Source organism: Urocitellus parryii, chromosome 5 (genome assembly GCF_045843805.1).
Source record: "Urocitellus parryii isolate mUroPar1 chromosome 5, mUroPar1.hap1, whole genome shotgun sequence".
In the NCBI taxonomy this organism is placed as follows: Eukaryota; Metazoa; Chordata; class Mammalia; order Rodentia; family Sciuridae; genus Urocitellus; species Urocitellus parryii.
The window spans coordinates 154,008,054-154,027,156 of NC_135535.1; positions in this window are offsets into that span (position 1 = coordinate 154,008,054).

The following is a 19,103-nucleotide window of genomic DNA, read 5'->3' on the forward strand; positions in this document are numbered from 1 at the left end:
AGCACCCACACTTTCAGTAATGATGACCTATTTCACCCTCAGAAGTCTCTGCCCTTCAAGAAAGCTATTACTGTTATAGGATTTCATATCTCTTCTTTTATTTGCATGTTTTCCATTGCTGGTTAAGACATGATCACAAGCTTAGTGACTTAAAGCACCCATTTCCCTAAGTCAGAAATCTAGGCCTCAGTCTGTACTAAGAGTTTCAAATTAATGGAATCAAAGTTAGCTCATCTGGAAGGTCAAGTAGGGAATAATCTGACTCCACATTTAATCTGTTATTGGCAGAAATCATCTTGCAGCTGTAGCATTCATGGAGACCTCCCCCTACAAAGGAGAGAGAGAGAGAGAGAGAGAGAGAGAGAGAGAGAGAGAGAGAGATCATGGGAGAGAGATGACACTGAGTTTCTGTGACTCTGAATCTCCTTAAAAACCTGATTCTGTCAGTCCCATGAAGGGCCTTTTATCTTTGATCATCTTAAAATCATAGACAGTTCTCTAAGTTTTTCTAGGCTAAGGAAGTTTTAGTATTTAATACTGAAGTAATTCATGTTAACCATGTTAATTTCAGGAAAAAAGTTTATTTTAATGAAAAGAACATGTTTGTTAACATCTCTAATATTTTTACCCAAACTAGAGATGATTAACATATTTATAATTTTCCTGACATTTTTCTAAGGGCACATAATTCCATTCAATTTTTAAAAAAATAAAAGATATAAAACACACACCAAAGCATAGATTATAATTTTGTGCTGAGTATGGATCTCTATTCTCACTTTAATACTTACATAATATTGTATTATATAGAGATATTACTTTTATATCTAATTTCCTAATATGTGAAAATACTGAGGTTTTTAATATTTTCTAGTCAATAGATAGTATGTGTGTACTGTTGTATGTCCACTTATTAGGATATATTTCTTTTTGTATTGATTCTTTTTAGTTAAATAAAACATTAAGATACATGTTTACATAATCACAAAGCATAAAATACAATTTGCTCTCTAATTCAATCCTCAGCACCTCTTCCCTTTCCCTGGCTCCCTGCCCCCTCTCCTCCCAGGATTCTACTGATCTTTCTGAAATTTATTTATGGGTTTTAGTTTTAATTAGTATCTTGTGCATATACTCGATGTTGGAACTCACTGTGCTATATTCATATATGCAATTATAAATCAAAAACACGTTGAGATTTCCTCTCACTCAAGTCATGATGGCAATTATCAAGAATACAAAAAATAGTAAATGTTGGCAAGGATGTGGGAAAAAGGTACACTCATAATTGCTGGTGGGACTCCAAATTGGTGCAACTACTCTGGAAAGCAGCATGGAGATTCCTCAGATAATTAGGAATGGATTCACCATTTGATTCAACTCTCCAGCCCTTTGGTATTTATCCAAAAGTTTTAAAGTCAACATAATACAGTATTGCAGCCACGTCAATGTTTATAAGTTATAATTTTTTAAAATCCATTCCACTTTAAAGCATCTATATTACTAATTTTCCATTTAGAAAGGTTGTGCCATTTTGAGTTAATAATACATAGAATTTCGCCATTCACAGTTCTCTAATTCTTGCTAATGATTAAAATCAGACCCCAGCTAGGTGAGATGGCACATGCCTATAATTCCAGCAGCTCAGAGGCTAGTGAGTTAGTTCAAAGACAGCCTTAGCAATGGTGAGGTGCTAAACAACTCAGTGAGACCCTGTCTCTAAATAAAATACAAAACAGACTGGGGATGTGGCTCAGTGGCTGAGTGCCCCTGAGTTTAATCCCTGGTACCAAACCAAAGATCATATTCTTTTTCTTTAGTTTACATCTCTATAATGTTGTATTTGAATAATTTCAAAAGGTAAGTATTTACATGTTTTCTTTATTTATTATTTATTCTTATACTAGCATGATGATTTGTATAGAAAAAATAAATATTTATTCAAATGACTTAGAAGGAAACCACATACATATTAATATCCTTGAAACTATGTTTACCTGTTCCAGTATGTCATTTAACCTTGTTTATAAATATATGCTTTGTCATTATTTGTGCCTATTTTAGTATGGATTTTATTATTGATAGTTAACTTTCTTATAATTAAGTAAAGAAATTGTTAAAATTTTTTTCTTTGAATTTATAATTAAAAATCCATCTCTGATAAGATAATATATTCACACCTAATAAATGTATGTTTTTAAAACATTATATTCTTTTAAAAATATTACTTAGACATATAATGAAAAAATCATCAAAATTGTTCAATATTTCTCACATTTTGTTCCATATTTGAAATACATGTACATATCTTCCCTTTTATGTCATAATGTCATAACCCTAATTGATATTATAATTTTGTATGTGTCCTGTATGAATCTTTCTTAGCTTTATACACAGATACTTCATTCATCAATATAAACACACATTCATTGTACTATGTTATTAATATTGACCTGCAACTTCCTTTTTTTCACCTAGCAATACTGTTTAGGAATTTTTCCATGTCAATACATACAGTAATATTTTAAATAATTGGTTACTATTCCATGTAGTGCATCTATTGTAACTTATTTATACATTCACATACAATATTCAAATAGTTTCTGGTCTTTTGCTGCTGTATATTTATATGTGATGGTAATTTCATTTTTGTAGGATCAATTCATAATTCATATTATGATTATTTTGGAAAAATTGGTGTGTCTGTATTGCAAATTATGAATAGTTACTGTTTTGGAGTGAGAGAATTACAACATTTTCCTTCAGGCCTTATACATTCTTTATATTTTGCCATTTCCAGTGTTTTTTTTTTTTTCTGTAAGAAATAGAAATAAAAATTTTAAAATATCATTGAGGTTTTCCAGGAAAAGATAGTAATCAAATATATATATATATATATATATATATATATATTTCATAAACACATGTCCCAAAATTTATTGAAAGCATCAGAAAAGAGATTTTTTTCAGAGTCACAAATACACAATGATAAAGAGAACAGGAGAGAAGATGAGGGCGAGAAAATAATAAGTATGGTGGATAGAAATCATATGGAAACCTAGCTAATTTAGAAGATTGGATGGAGATAAATCAAACATTATCAAGGTGGAAAGATAAGAAACAAAAAATTTGGTTGGCAGATTCCTGTAAACATTCAAAAAAATGGGTGGCATCTCTCTCTATAGAGTATATGTATGATTGTGTGTGTGGTGGGGGGTGAGTAAAATAAAAATTGGTTTAATAAATACAACTTCCATGGTACCCAGTCAGGGTGTTAACTCACTGGTGATGGTAATGATGTAGGATAGATGAGGCTGGACACCAGAGCAAGTTTCAGGAAGTAGGTTCATTCAAGCTGCCGTGGTTCAGAGGGGCTAAGACCTAAAAATCTCTAGACCCTGAAACTGATAATTCTTTTAGATTCATACTCAGTGGGGTGGTTACATGACAGAGGGAGTGGGTAGGAACATAACAGTTGCTCTTTTTCTCATACTCTTACGGTCCATAGATTTTTCACGTTTTGTCTGCAAACTTGACATTTACAAGAAAGAGTAAGCTTCAAACCACATTGAGCTTCCTGCAGAACTCTGTGAAATTCTGTTGATGCTCTTTGTAAAAATCTTTCTGACAAGAAGAGAAGTTTACTTATGGCAAGGGTCTTTTGGGTGGGGGTACCTGGTCTGCTTCAGTAAAATAGTGTCTTGACTGGAATGAAGGACATGAGTAGTTTAGAGTGGCAATACTGTTCTGAAACAGTGGTTATATAAATATTCATATAACAAATGTTGAGGCTTCCTAGTGTCTTTCTTTATAGGTTTACTGGTTTCCTGCAATTAAACCTAAACTTTCTGGGAAAGAAGTTAGATCTTTATTTGAATATTTTAGCCAAACCAAGATAAAAGAGATAAAGATACTAATAATATGGGACCCCAATGAAGTTTGAATCCCACCCCCTAAGTCTTTAGACAATTAACCACTTTCTTTCAGGGAATTAATAGTGATCTTGTGATATGCTGCATCTTAAATCTACTCAATCTACCCTGCCATCTGACATTCAAAACTAAGACATCATGTAAGTATTGTTTTAAGCCACAAAGTATGAAACAATTTTTTATGCAGCAACAGTTATTCACATATGAAGTTCTTGAAATACTTGCCTCCAGCCTCTTTTGTAAGGAACTTCCCAAAAATTGTGCATTACCTAAAGCAGGTTGCATCAAGCTCAGGCCTCAACTAGATTGAAGAAAAGAAAATGAGTTATGAAGGACTCATAAAATAAGAAATTCAAGACAGAAGGCATGGAAAGGAAATTGGCAAGATAGTGAAAGAGATGACAGAATAGCAACTGTGTAGCAGCCTGGACAGGAAAGAAGATCCCAGGAGAGTCTCCCTCAGTTGATTGATTTAATAGAACAAATCATGAATCTGAACATATTGGGATGAGTTGAGATAACCTGTAGAGTGTTCAGCATTGAATAAATGAAAGCACCAAAAAACTAAGCAACCCTCTTCCTCACCTCTTTAAAAGTAAGACAACTATTAATTGCAGAGAAAATAATCAGTTTGAGAAACTTTAAAAAATGGTCATAGTAAAATAGATGGTTCAACTGAACATACTATTTTTATAGTAATAACAGTAAATACTAAAATTGATACACTGAAGTTACAGTTTACTAGACTAGCTGTAGGGGAAAGAGGAGGCTACATATATTAGGATGATTTATAGAACTGACAGGGGCTGAAAAAGACTCATGCTTTATTTTTATCCAGTAAAGAGCAATACATAAAACCTAAAATTCATAAAATAATAAATAGCATCAAACAGGTAGTTCATTTTAAATTATGTAGGTAGCTGGACAAAGTGGTGCACACCTATAATCCCAGTGGTTCTGGAGGCTGAGGCAGGAGAATCACAACTTCAAAGCCAGTCTTAGCATCTTAGCAAGTCCCTAAGCAACTTAGTGAGACGATTTCTCAAAATTTTAAAATATAAAGAGCTGGGGATATGGCTCTGTGGTTAAGCATCCAGGGTTCAATCCCTGATACCAAAAAAAAAAAAAAAGAATGGTAGAAAGAAATTATATAGGTAAATATTAAAAATAAACATCAAACAGTTGAAAGTGTCAGCCTTGTGTTAGGGGGAGGGAATTTGGGATGGATGGATTATTATTTGTCATAAGAAGCTTTTTAAAGTTATTTGAGTCCCAATTTATGCTGTGTGGAATTATAATTTTAATAATCATAAAAAACAATTATTAATTTTCAAAACACATAATAATGTTACTGATAGTAACTATTATATAATAAAGTTAAAATGATTTAAGATTATTTTGGGAATAATGTCTCCAGAGGCTGACTAACTTTTATAAATCCTGAATCCACCACTGTTTCTGTTTTGTTTTTTCCAATGATGCAATTATTTGCATGGTAAGTGAAGCCAGACTCAGAAAATCAAGGGTCAAATGTTTCCTCTCATATGTGGAAGCCAGAACAAAATAAGGGAAAGAAGGCTGTTGGGGAGAGGAGGGGGCGGGTCATAAAGATACAGGAAAGATCATTGGACTGGAAGAAGGATAATGAGAGTGAGGGAAGGAAATAGGAAAAGGGAAAGAAAAGTGGAACAAAGTTAACAAAATCGTGTTAGATTCACATATAAAAGTACCAAAGGGAATTTTATCTTTAGGTATATGTAGAAGTAAAGAAGTTTAGTAAAGTAGAGGAAGGAGAATTGGGGGAAGGCAGGGAAAGGGCGAATGGGGATGGAAATCAAATTTCTTTTGTGTGTAATTTTGTCAAATGAATCCAAATATTATGCATTATTAAATTGCTTTAATTAAAAATATGAAAAAAGAAATTTATCTTGCATAAAGATATTCTGTACTGAAAACACATAGATAATATTCTTAAAAGTAATCATTTCTTTGAACAGGTGTTTTTCCAACATATCACTTAGATAAGTCAATGAAATTACATGAATGTTTGAATACTGGATGTATTAATCATATAAAAGTATACAATGTTCCCATACAAAACCATCTTTTGAAATGGAAGTTCATTCTGCTGGATTATCTGACAAGACACTAAGGAATGGCAAATCTGAAAAATCTCCCACATATGGAAGAAAGGGAAGAGTCTGTTAAATTTAGTGGATTTTGTAGATGGTCTCTTCACTTCATGAAAAATACAAGCAGAAACCATTCTGATATATCTATTCCCAGACAATGGAAAGGTAGTTGTTAATTCCAGTATTTAAATACTGTATATTTAAAAACAATAGGTGAGAACTATGGTTAATAAGGCCAATTTATATTTAGTTGATATTTCTTTCACTTTTGCAATAAAGAATACTTTTAAATTTTATTTTATATTAATTTGTGTTGAATGAGTTTTTATTGAAAAAAAGAAGAAGAAATTTCATCAGAAATATGACAAAAATTTGTCTTTATGGTGTTGCATAGATACAAACTCATCAAAAACTACTTTTTAAAACTACTTTGTATTTGAAGGCAAAATTTGCCAGTCATTGTAGCTGAATGTCACAAAGGAAAATTATATTGTTTACATATAATATGTAAATTTTGCACACATTTTCATAATGTAGATAGCTACAATTATGGAGTAAGGTGGGGAACTTCATTATTATCAACATTTTATTTTTAATATTTTTAGGTTTATAGAAAAATGCAAAAATATACAGAGGTACCATATACCCTTTACTGGCTTTCTATCTAAAATATGTCTTAGCTAGCTAGCTAAGTTCAAGCTTTTGCATCTGTTTCTAACCCAAAATGAAAGATTTATTTTAACCCTCTATTTCCTCATTTCTAACTTTTTCTCAAACATTGATAAGTAATACAACATCTGCTATATATATATATATATAGATAGATAGATAGATAGATAGATAGATAGATAGATAGATATTTATGCCATATATATGTGTATGTACATAAAGTCATTTCAGAATTACTGTCTCATTCTTCTGAAAAACAAATCTACTAACTATATTTAACCTGTGTATACAGGTTCTTGTATCTTTAGCCCTACAGTATCTGATGAAAATGTCATTTGCTTCCTGATATTACTTAGGTTGGTGCATTTCTTTTCTACTACCTTTGGTGTGATTGTGCTATTCATTTGTAATGCATTTAGCTTCTTTTGCTACTGTTTTTATTACCTTTTTGGTGGTAGCTCATTTTTAGTTCAATACTAAAGAATGTTTATGTAATGAATAGTGAATTTTAGGATTTCAATCCCTATTTTTAAAACTCTGTATCATACTTTAAGTATCAAAAATTGATTTTACTTTAGATTTTGCATGAGTTTATTCCCTCATGGTGGAAGGAGGGGAAAAGTCATTGACCTTGCTGGCATGAAGATTTTGTTCTCTCTTTCTCTATAAAGTACCATTTCTCAAGATGCTATAACTAGCACCAGGAAAACTGTTATTATTGTGATAAAATTAAGGCAAAGTGCTAGCATATTGCTCTTAACTCCATGATAATGATCAAAAATTTCTAAGGAATCTGTTTTTGTAAACTGATTTTGCATTACATTTTCTATATAGTGAGGGTTTTCCATAGTACATTGAATTATATGAATATACCAGACAAAATTTACTTTGATTCAGCAATGGTCCTTGATTTTACTTATTAAAATAGGTTTGACTTCACAAATTGCAAGCAACATTTTCTATAGAAATCATATTAAATCAATAAATATAAACATACCTTATAATGTAAAATAAATCTGCCATATAATTTCATGTAGATAACATTCTAAAAAGGCAAAATTATAGAGACAGAAAACACATTAGTTTTTACCAGGTCTAAAATTGACTTCAAGTAGATACAAGGGGATTTTTTTTGCAGAAATGAAAAATGTCTATATCTTGATATTGGTGACAGTTACATGAATGTATGTTTTTTCCAAAGCACATCAAACTTTATAGTATGAAAGGATAAAGCATATTGCTCACATACTATACTGAAATTTTAAAAAGTATATGATGCACGAAGTGCAAATGCTAGGGTATACCATAAGTAAGTTTTAATGACACTTAAAAAGATAATGGAATTTTAGATTGATTCCAAAGTCTAGCTATTGTGAATTGTGCTGCTATGATCACTGATGTGGCAGTATCCCTATAGTATGCTCTTTTAAGGTCCTCAGGGAATAGACCGAGAAGGGTAATAGCTGGGTCAAATGGTGGTTCCATTCCCAGCTTTCCTAGGAATCTCCATACTGCTTTCCATATTGGCCGTACCAATTTGCAGTCCCACCAGCAATGTACAAGTGTACCCTTTTCCCCACATCCTCGCCAGCACTTATTGTTACTTGACTTCATAATGGCTGCCAATCTTACTGGAGTGAGACTGCCACATCAATGATCATAGCAGCACAATTCACAATAGCTAGACTTTGGAATTAACCTAGATGTCCTTCAACAGATGAATGGATTAAAAAACTGTGGCATTTATACACAATGGAGTATTACGCAGCACTAAAAAATGACAAAATCATGGATTTTGCAGGGAAATGGATGGCATTAGAGCAGATAATGCTAAGTGAAGCTAGACAATCCTTAAAAAACAAATGCCAAATGTCTTCTTCGATTATAAAGAGAGCAACTAAGAACACGGAAGAAGAGCATGAGGAAAAGACTAACATTAAACAGAGATGAGTGGGGTGGGAGAAAGGGAGAGAGAAGGGAAACTGTATAGAAATGGAAGGAGACCCTCATTGTTACACAAAATTACATATAAGAGTTTGTGAGGGGAAAGGGGAAAAAAAACAAGGGAGAGAATTAAACAGCAGCAGATGGGGTAGAGAGGGAAAATGAGAGGGAAGGGGAGGGGGGAAAGTAGGGGATAGGAAAGGTAGCAGAATACAACAGTCATTAATATGGTATTATGTAAAAATGTGGATGTGTAATAGATGTGATTCTGCAACTTGTATTTGGGGTAAAAAATGGGAGTTCATAACCCACTTGAATCAAATGTATGGAAGATGATATGTCATGAGCTTTGTAATGTTTTGAACAACCAATAAAAAAAAGAATTTTAGATAAATCAATGATATGCAGAATATAAAGGAAATAGACTTTGATCTTAGGCTTTAGAAGAGCACTGCACTCATATGAGATGATGTCAACTTCAGCAGCAAGATTTGTATAAAATTAGCCTATCCTAATGGAGATGAAACATTTAGGACATTTCCAAAATGTAGGATAATGGAAAGGAAGGGCAATGGCAAGGTTTTATAAAGTTGGCATGAGATTTGAGTTAGTCAAGCAGTCCTTAAAGAAGAGATTAAGACCTATTGGGGGATTTGTGTGTCTTCTTTTAAATAAAATAGGAGTTCTTTGAAAAACTCACTAGATCTATCAATTATATTGCCTACCCGAAACTTATTGAGAAGATGAAAGTTGTTTTGAATGCCATTTTCAAGAGCCTGGCACTGTGCATTTTGAGAAGTAAAATGTGTGCATTGGTCACAATTGGTAATGCTTCAGCTTCCAAAAGTAATAAGGAGTGCGTTTGTAAGGCCTACTTTGTTACCTTAGTATATGTAGAGACATGTGTGACTTTGGTTTATGTTTTAGGTATCTATGAGGTAAGAAATTTCTAGAGTTCTTCATCCTTGAATTCTTAGACCTTAGACTCAATTTGTGCAAATCTTAGTGCTAACCAAGACCTCCAGCACTAAGATGAATGCTTGAAGTTTGGCTAATGGGGGCCCCTTGGGTCATGTCCTTTATGAGAGACACACTAGTTAAGAGATGGAGAGGAGCAATATTCCACTGAACTTAATCACTTATGATGGTTGCAATACAATTGGTGCAGCACACGACTCTCACTGCTGCTACTCACTTAATCCCAGGGAGCTTCCCAGGTAGCTCCAGGGTCCAGGGATCCTCCAGCACCATGACATCTAACAAGGGACTAAAAATAGAGAAGGTCACTGTCTCCTTCAGGTGGAATAATCCAGAGACCCCAGTTGTGGCTTCATCCTATATTAATGAAGCCTCAATAGCTGTGCCAAGCTTGTGGGGGTGCTGTTCTGATGACCAAAGGCATAAGGGACAACTAGGTAAGGAGGGTAAAAGCTTCATATGTAGCCAGAAATTTTCCCTTTAAGGGTCTCAGCTTAAAGCTGAGAAGGGCAATTTTTTTGCATCAGAAATCCATGGGCAACTTGTAGCCATTATAGGTGCTCTAGAGATTCCAAGAGGCATGAGAAGAGGTGAAAGGTTAAAGCCTCTCCAGTGAAACAGCCTCTGCAGGAATAAATAGGAGCACCTGTTGGGTTTGAATTTGGACAGATTCTAGAGCTTAATGTTGGAAGGAACAAATACTCTGGCTAGGAGTCTTGTGTTATTTATGCAACTAAGTAACTCCGAGAGGTATGTGGAAAGCTACAGGGTAACACACATTCACTTATGCCAGAGACTCCTTTTAGTTTAAGAGTGTGTTACTGATCTCCAAGATGCAAACCATAATACCTCTGAGTGTCAGGGAAGTGTGGATATAGTCAGCAAGCAGTAGCAGCAAGGGATATAGTAGCCCTGAAGATAGTCTGCTGCTACTCTATTCATTCCCCCCTCCAACATCACCAGTGAGGCCAGGAGCCATTTCTTTATATAGTGGGGGGTCGGGGGACAACCTACAGCTTTTTCCACAGAGATCACCCCAAGTGCATGAACAAATCAGGGTTCTTCCTCCAAATAATAACATAAAAATGCCAGTGTCAAAAAAGGAATGAGTCCCTTAAGTAGGCTTCAAACACAGGCTGACCAGAAACACAGCTGACTCCTGACTCAGAGATACAGCTCACCTGGCCCATCATTCTTATTTCCCTAAGAGTACCCCACTGGGCTAGTATCAAGCCCCATAGGAAATTTATTTAATTAGAACTATTCATTTTGAATATGCCAAGTTCAAGGTAATTTAGTAAAGAAGGTTCATGGCAACTGCCTATAAACACAGAACAAGTTTTATAAGTTTTAAAGATTCTTTTGATGTTGGTACACAGCATATTGAAACTAGGATAGATGAAATGCAGAGCTCTTTGTTAACTTAATGCTCCAAATGGCAGAAAGCTGCCAGGTGGGGTCACACAAGGGCCTTGAATCAAGGGACAGGGTAAGAGCAAGCTGCAGCTATAGAGGGCAGCAGATATGTGGCAGCTGAAGTGGAGTTAGCTGGGTTTCTTGGGCTCCCTATAGATTGGTTTATTTGGTTAATATTCCAGGTGCCAAGGCATAAGGATTGTCCTTCATTGTGTGATAATCTGGATTTAGAGTACACTGTGACCCAGAGAGTGAGAGTATCTTAATGGAAGCGATTGGAATGTGGACTTAATTAGCTGCTAAAGGGGCACTGATTAACTCCTAGCTAGTCTCATAACTCTAAGGTTCAGATATCATTTTATAGACCCTACTCGGACTTATTGAAATAAGGTCTGCAATTCAATAAAATCTCCAGAAAATAAATACCAATATATATATTCAACTTTGGAAAGTACTGCTCCAACTTCAGAAATAGTTGAAACAATGGAAATGTTTGATTTGTAAAAGATGATATTTGAGATGGATTTTGGAAAGTGAGTCATAATACACTGTTTTTGTTTAAACATATGAAAATTCTCATGATACAGTTGATCCCCTAGGAAAAAATAAGAAATATTAATTACAAGATCAAGAAAATAGATTTTGTTGAGATAAGATCACGGTCAATTTGAAGGTATTATTTGGTGATCTTTTTTAGTGAAAAAAATTACTCCTTCATTTTCTCTTTAGCTTAGGCAATGAACATATAACTTCTGGACAATGAAATGTGAGGGAAAAAGACATTTATAATCCTCAGGTAAAAACCTTAAGAAGCAGTGAATACAGTTTTCCTTTCCTTGCTTGTAGACTCACAGAAGTATGTCAAAATAGAATACCCAGCAGCCTGTGTACCTCAGAGACAGTCATAATCAGTGTCTGTAACATGTTTGTTTAAAATCTCTAAAATCTGAAGATTGCTACTAGTATAACTTGATCTAGGGCAACAACAAAGGACAGATTTTCTGAAACAAGGAGTCTACAGAAATCCATGTTTTTCTAAGAAATGCGATGAGGCTCTGCAATCTATTTGACATCGATTTAAATTCCACTTCCATTTCAGTTACATGATGTTTGATACATGTTTCTTTTCTTCAGTGACTGTAATGGTTTTCCCGCAGTCTTCTGGCACTCCACATTTTCAAAGCAGTGCATCAGGATCATGATGTCTGAGAGAAGGGTGAAGGACAGCACTCAGGCCCGCCACCTCCTGTTCATCCAGTATGAACCCTACTTGAATATTTTTATATGCTGTAGTGGCATTTAACTTTAGCTGACCAGGAACTCCAAAATAAGCATGGACCATATCAATCAGTGTTCTAGAGGATTCCTTGTAAATGGAAATGTTCTTAACATATCAGTTATGTACAGCTGAGCACAGCTAGGATGACAATATGTCCTAGTTCACTCAGGATGTTCTGATTACTTACTGGGAGATATTACCTCTCAAAAGTTGTCCAATTTGGAAAATGGATTATATGGTAACATTAATTAAAAAATTCACATAAGGCCACTATGAAAAATGATGGTAATAATGACAATGAAATAGCTGTTATGGTTTAGATATAAGGTGTACCCCAAAAGCTCATGTGTGAGACAATGTAAGAAAGTTCCCAGGTGAAATGAGTAGTATGAGAGCCTTAACCTAATCTGTGCACTGATCTACTTAGATAGATTAACTGGTTGGTTACTTTAACCAGGTAGGTTATAGCTAGAGGAGGTAGGTCCCTGGGGTTATGCCTTTAGGGCTTACATTTTGACCTTGTTGAGCTTCTTGATTGTCTTTCCTCCCCTCATGCCCTTCTGCCCTCATGTTGTGCCTCACTTTGGGGCCTGAGCAATGGTTTCAGCCATCTATGGACTGAATCTTCTGAAACCAACCTGAGCCCCCAAACAAACTTTTATTCCACTAATTGTTCTTGCTTAATCTTTGGGCCACAAAAGCAAAAAAGCTGACTAAAAAAAAACATTGTTAAAACTTTTATAAAACATCACAGATGTCTTTCCTTCATAAAGTGATTCTTTTTCATGTAATGAGTGATAACTTAAAATATATTTCAACTTTGAAATTCTATTCCAACATAAGCACAAGAAATAACCCACAGTTATTCCTTTCTTGAAGAATGAGGAAACTGCTGGGCATGGTAGCACACACCTGGATTCTTAGTGGTTCAAAAGTCTGAGGCAGGAGGATCTTGAGTTCAAAACCAGCCTCAGCAATGGCAAGGCACTAAGCAACTCAGTGAGATCCTGTCTCTAAATAAAATACAAAATAGGGTTGGGGTTGTGGCTCAGTGGTTGAGTACCCAGGAGTTCAATACCTGTTACCAAAGGAAAAAAAAAACTTTAGAAATGAGGAAACTTGTCATTGTAAAGAAGGATGCAGTTTGGTGGTACTACATATACAGAAGCCATGAGAAACAAAAAGTTTTAGTTGAACATAATCTTGACTTTTGAAATTATTATGTGGTTCTAAGAAACACAATGTAAGAATGCTGGATTCTAAAACATTCAGAGGTTTTTAGACTTTAGGGAAAAGTCAGTTGAAGAACAACAGAAATAATATCCCAAATCAGAGCCAGAGCCATCAGGTACCAGTTCCATGTAATTTGATTTAACACATAGGTCTAAAAGTAAAAGACATGTTTAACATCATCACTTTCATTTCTTTGCAATGGAGTCTGACAATTGCAAGCAGTGTTCATCTATCTCATCAGCATTATCTTAAAACACCTCAGTGGCATCCATACCAAAAGTAGTTTCTTAAATATTCAGAATATCAAAGGGGCAGCTATAAAAATGTGGCTTTAGAATAGCAGCCCTTCAAATTATTTGAGCTCATATGATTTTGGTGTTCATGATAAGCATTTAAAAACTTGTAAATATTTAGAAGCACAGAAAATATCATTAACACTTTGTTACTAATATCTTATGTTAGGAAACATAAGACTAAATATTTATGTTAATTATTTCAAATATATAAGATAACTTGGCCTTTAGGGAAATGACCTTAAAATATAATCCAAATTTTAAACTGTAGTATTTGGAATTTGGATTATAAGTGAAAAATTATCCTAAATTTCAAAATGACAATGAAGTGTTTAGTATAACTTAGAATCTATCTATTAAAGGTTTCATGTGTTACAATTTTAAGAATCATCTGTGTGTTTTCAAAACTTTGTCATCCAGAGAGAGTCTTAAAAAGAAAATCAAGGGCTTCGGAGTATCTGATTAGTGTGGAAATTCAACTCAGATCCCAACATCGAGCTTATATAAATACCATATTTATTCATTTAAATTGTCTTGGCTAATACATACCAAATTTAGAAAATTTATTCTTTTATAAGTGGCACTGTGGGGAATGATAACATTCAAGATAGTCTGAACAACAACAATGCGTATTTTCCTAAGTAGTTACACATCAATTTTGTTTACCAATAACTTGAAAGTTACTTTTCAGATGTGCAAATAATGGCTTGTGGCTACATAATGAAGTTTAAGTACATAATATAATAGTAAAGTTGACAGTGAGGATTTTGGAATAAACATAATGTTCTCCATGATAGAATATTCTTTCTATATATTATTAATGAAAATACACAATTTTCAAGGTTTTCGAGACCATAAATGCAAGAGCGTATGAAAAGTCTAAAGCTCAAACCTTGAGTTCTCATCTGATAGAAAGTTTAATCATGAAATCAATATTTTGTGAATAAAAATTCTAGTGAGCTGTGTGTGCCTAGGGAAAATATTTCATGGCTCAGTGATACTACTTAGTAAGTGAAAATCATTGAGGCATAACTGGGAGAAGGAAGTTTGTAAAATAAAACATTCGGCTGTTTTTACAAGATATTGGGCAATGCAAATTATTTTGTCTAACCCCTGTGATTTTTTTAAAGCATGAATGCCTATATAATGGCTCATCGGGGTAACATAACTCGTGGTTGTATGCAGCTTTTATCTCCTTGAGTTTACTGGTACCCAATTTCACATTTTAAGTCATTCTGCATTGGCACTGAATACAATTAAATGTACTTTGTAGAAGAAGAAATTCATACAGAGAAAGTAATGACATGTCATTTTCATTCCTTTTCTTTTGTTTTTTTTAGGAGGAGACAGAGACTGAGAGAACTAGTCCTCTGTAGGGCCATGTAAGCATCCACAGAGACACTTAAACTTTCCCACACTTTGCACATACTTTCTGTAATTTGCCTCCCTACCTGCTAAAAAGCTCTATAGAGATGAGACATCTTAGTTATGCCCAGTGTTCTTGAACAATGACTTTCTCATTTCTAGAACACAGCAAAGTAATCAACACAAAGCCTTTTTTTCCTTGTAAGAATGAAATTAGCAAGGTTAACTAATGGCAGAATTAGTATAGGGAGAAGTTGGGTCAGTCAAGAATGCCACTTACTAAGGAGAATAAACAAAGAATTAAAAAATTGATTGCTTCTTTCTAAATAGATCTGTGAGTACATTGACTGATTGAAGGGAAATGTATGGTTGTAATCCTCATACTTTATTTGAAGGACTTTTCTCTTTTCTCTTGTTATCCTCACTATTCTGGTTTTAGAGATGCAGACATCTATGCCTTTCTAAAGAGGTAACAAGAACATACATATAATGCAACTCACCAAAAGTAGAATCTGCTTCACTCTTCTTAGCAAAATGTATCTGCCTACTGGTATCTCATTGAATCTGGCTTAATTCACTTTTTAAAAGAATAAAACTAGATAATCTAATTGTGGTAGACATGGACATGTGTGGTCCATATCTACTCCAGACAGAGCTGCCCTGCTGCCCTAGTGTGGACAGCAGAGATCTTTCCAATAGTCATCTCCTCCTTGACCAACCTCAGCTACAGAGAGCAGAGTTGCCAGAGGTCATGATTTTTCCCTGAGCAGCTCATACTGGATAAAAGGCTAGGCTGAAATATAAGGGCATAATAATTTCAATGCAAAAAAGAACATTGCTGACAGATAATACATGCTTCTCAATACCCCTCCCAGGTGGCTGTGTCTCTGTTGGACATAACAGAATTTGACATTTTTCTCTATCCAATCCTGCTTCATCTATTTGTTTTTCATAGGTATTAATCCCTAATAAATAATTTGTACCCAAAACTTCATCTTAGTGTTTGCCTATAGAGTCTTCCAACCTGTGATATCAACTAAGTCCTCTAAAAGTGTTAGTACTGAACAGTTTGATGTTCTGTACTTCTGAGTACATTACTATTCAAGAATAGACTCCTGAAAACACAATGACTTTGTCCAAAAGTAATCATTATAAAAATGATAGAATACTCTTAACTTCATGGTCTAGACATTTACACAAATATTTGCAAGATGAATCTTCCTAGGATCACTTTAATGAAACTCAGAGTGTTTTGTCAATCATTTCATCAACACAGAAAAATATGTGGCTAATTCTCCATGAAAAAAATTATTTAACTTTTGATAGTATATGGAATTATTATAAAACCAACAATATTTCAAGCAGTGTATTAAATTCTATACATTCATTATCACAACTCTATTATTGGAGCAATTCTGGTCTAACTTTATAAATAAGGAAACTGAGGCTCAAACCAATAAATAAATAATAGCAATGCAAAGCAAAGACATAAGTCAAAATAGATCTGACTCCAAGTCCATGATCCTGAATTGTCAAAAGAAATGTAAGTTGCCATTTGGGACAACATACAGTGCCAATTTTATCACTAATTGATCCAGAAGTTGGGAGCAATGACTCAGTAGAAAGGAAGAGGAGAGAAGATTAGAAACCTAAGCTTATTTCAGAACTAGTTCTTTGGGAGTTTGCAAAAACAATGTCAAATGCTTCAAAAAAAAATTTTTTTTGCATGAAGCTTGACATAAAATGTTATAAATAAAATATTTTAACTTGGTTTCCTATTTATAAACTAAAACTTTAAGAATGTAGTAAAGATCAATTTATTTCTATGAAGAGATGTAATATTAACTGACCAAAAATGTGAATAATAGCTCCACATAATCATATATTTATTCAGTCTTGACACTGGAGAATATCACGGGAAGCACAAAGACACATTACCTGCATTGCCATTACTATTCACATGCAAAGTTTTCCTGTGTCTAATGATGAGCTCCCAAAGGCCACACACATCAGGATGGTTACCTTGGCAACTGATACTACCCGACCACAAGCACAAATACATTTTAGGATGACAGCTGACTGTCTGTGATAAATAGTCCCAGGTGACACAGTTAACAAAATTGGCATACTGAACCTGAGCAGGGTAAGAACACTTTTAAGGTGGGCACAAGCACAGGCCACAGTACACTGAGTTCTGAAATTCTACTTATGACCAAAATCATTGCTGCTTAAACAACTACTGTTTTTTTTTTGTTTGTTTTTACTTGCTCAAGGATACTAATTTAACATTCTGTCCTATATTGAGTTCTCAAAAGGGTGAAGCTTCAGTTGGCCTGACATAATTTTTACCAAAATATTGGATGGTCATACTTAGTTGAGTAGAGATGCTATTTCAAATGGGGCTTTGAGGGTACTAGAAAACTCTTAGTGAAGTGATCCTTGAATGCCTTTTAAATAAACAGAGAAGATAACACTAAAAGCTTGAGGATTAATTCATTGATCTCATTTATAAAGTGGGTATGGAAACCTGGGAAAGTGAGAAGACTGACATCCTCTTGAGGACCCTTTAATCATATCCCATTGGCATTTCCAATTCCCTTATTTGGAAAGTTGAGTTTCTGGAAAGGTTAATTGGAATGTCATTTTTTTTAATTGGCCAGACCATACCTTTTATACTGACCTTTACTGCAGAACAAGATAATGCAGCACATAAACAATATGCTGGGCAGCAGAACTGTGCTATTATTCCCTATGCTATTATTTCAGAATGTACATGAAGCTAGGTCGCAAACACCACAGCATAATTGACATACTTATGCAAAAGTATCCATTTATGTAGGGCAAATAATATAGACATAATATAATTTTAAAATACTTGTAATGGTTAATTTGAATTGCCAACTTGATTGGATTAAGAATAATCAAGGATTGAGAGGAATATGGGTGTGTCAGTGAGCCTGTGTCTAGGAATGACTGGCATGTAGACTAGCCAACTGAAATGGAGACCCTCCCTAAGCATGGGTACCACCATTCAATAGGATGATGGTTTGAATGGAATAAAAGTTGTAAGCTCCATTCTTCTTGAATGGGTTCTTGTTTGCTGCTGGGATAGTTGGAGGATATGGGACTCTCGCTTTTTCACTCTTCCAAAGTGTACTCTGCCAGTGAGCCTCCAGAAGCCTTGGATCTCAGACTAGGGTAGCCCCATTGATCCCTCTTGTTCTGGATCTTCAGCCTCTTGGACTTCACAGCTACAGGTTCTTCCAGCTGTCCAACCTGAAGATGGTCATGTGGACTATCCAGCTTCTGGTCGCATAAACCAACCTAATTAATCCTGTTTTTATAATTATACTTCCTGTTGATGCTGTTCCTCTAGAAAAGTCTGACTAATACACTAACTATGCTTTGTATTTCTTGTATTGAATCACTAGGCTCTACACTTTCAATGTAAGCTCCTCTGTCCAACTTTCAAGACTGGATGGGGTAATACTCTTCTGTCTGGTTAAAGAATCCTATTTGTGTATAACATCACTTTGTAATTTTTATATACTGGCTTGTGTATTCTTTGATTAAAACTCTTTGAGAACAACAATTTTGTATATGTAAATTTATGTCTCATTTTATTCATTATTTGGCTCAGAGTAAGAATTAAATAAACGTTGTTGAATGAATGAATAAAATAATAGAAAACATTGTGAATTGTAATGCTCCTGCTAGTAAAACTTTTGACTTCTGATGGGGTTATTTTTTCCTTCCACTTAGGCACATGGGCTGTCTGATCTACAAGAAAATAATCTGAATTTGAGAAAAGCAGCTACTATGTCCCCCCCACCACATTTTTTTTGGTAGACTCACAATGTGA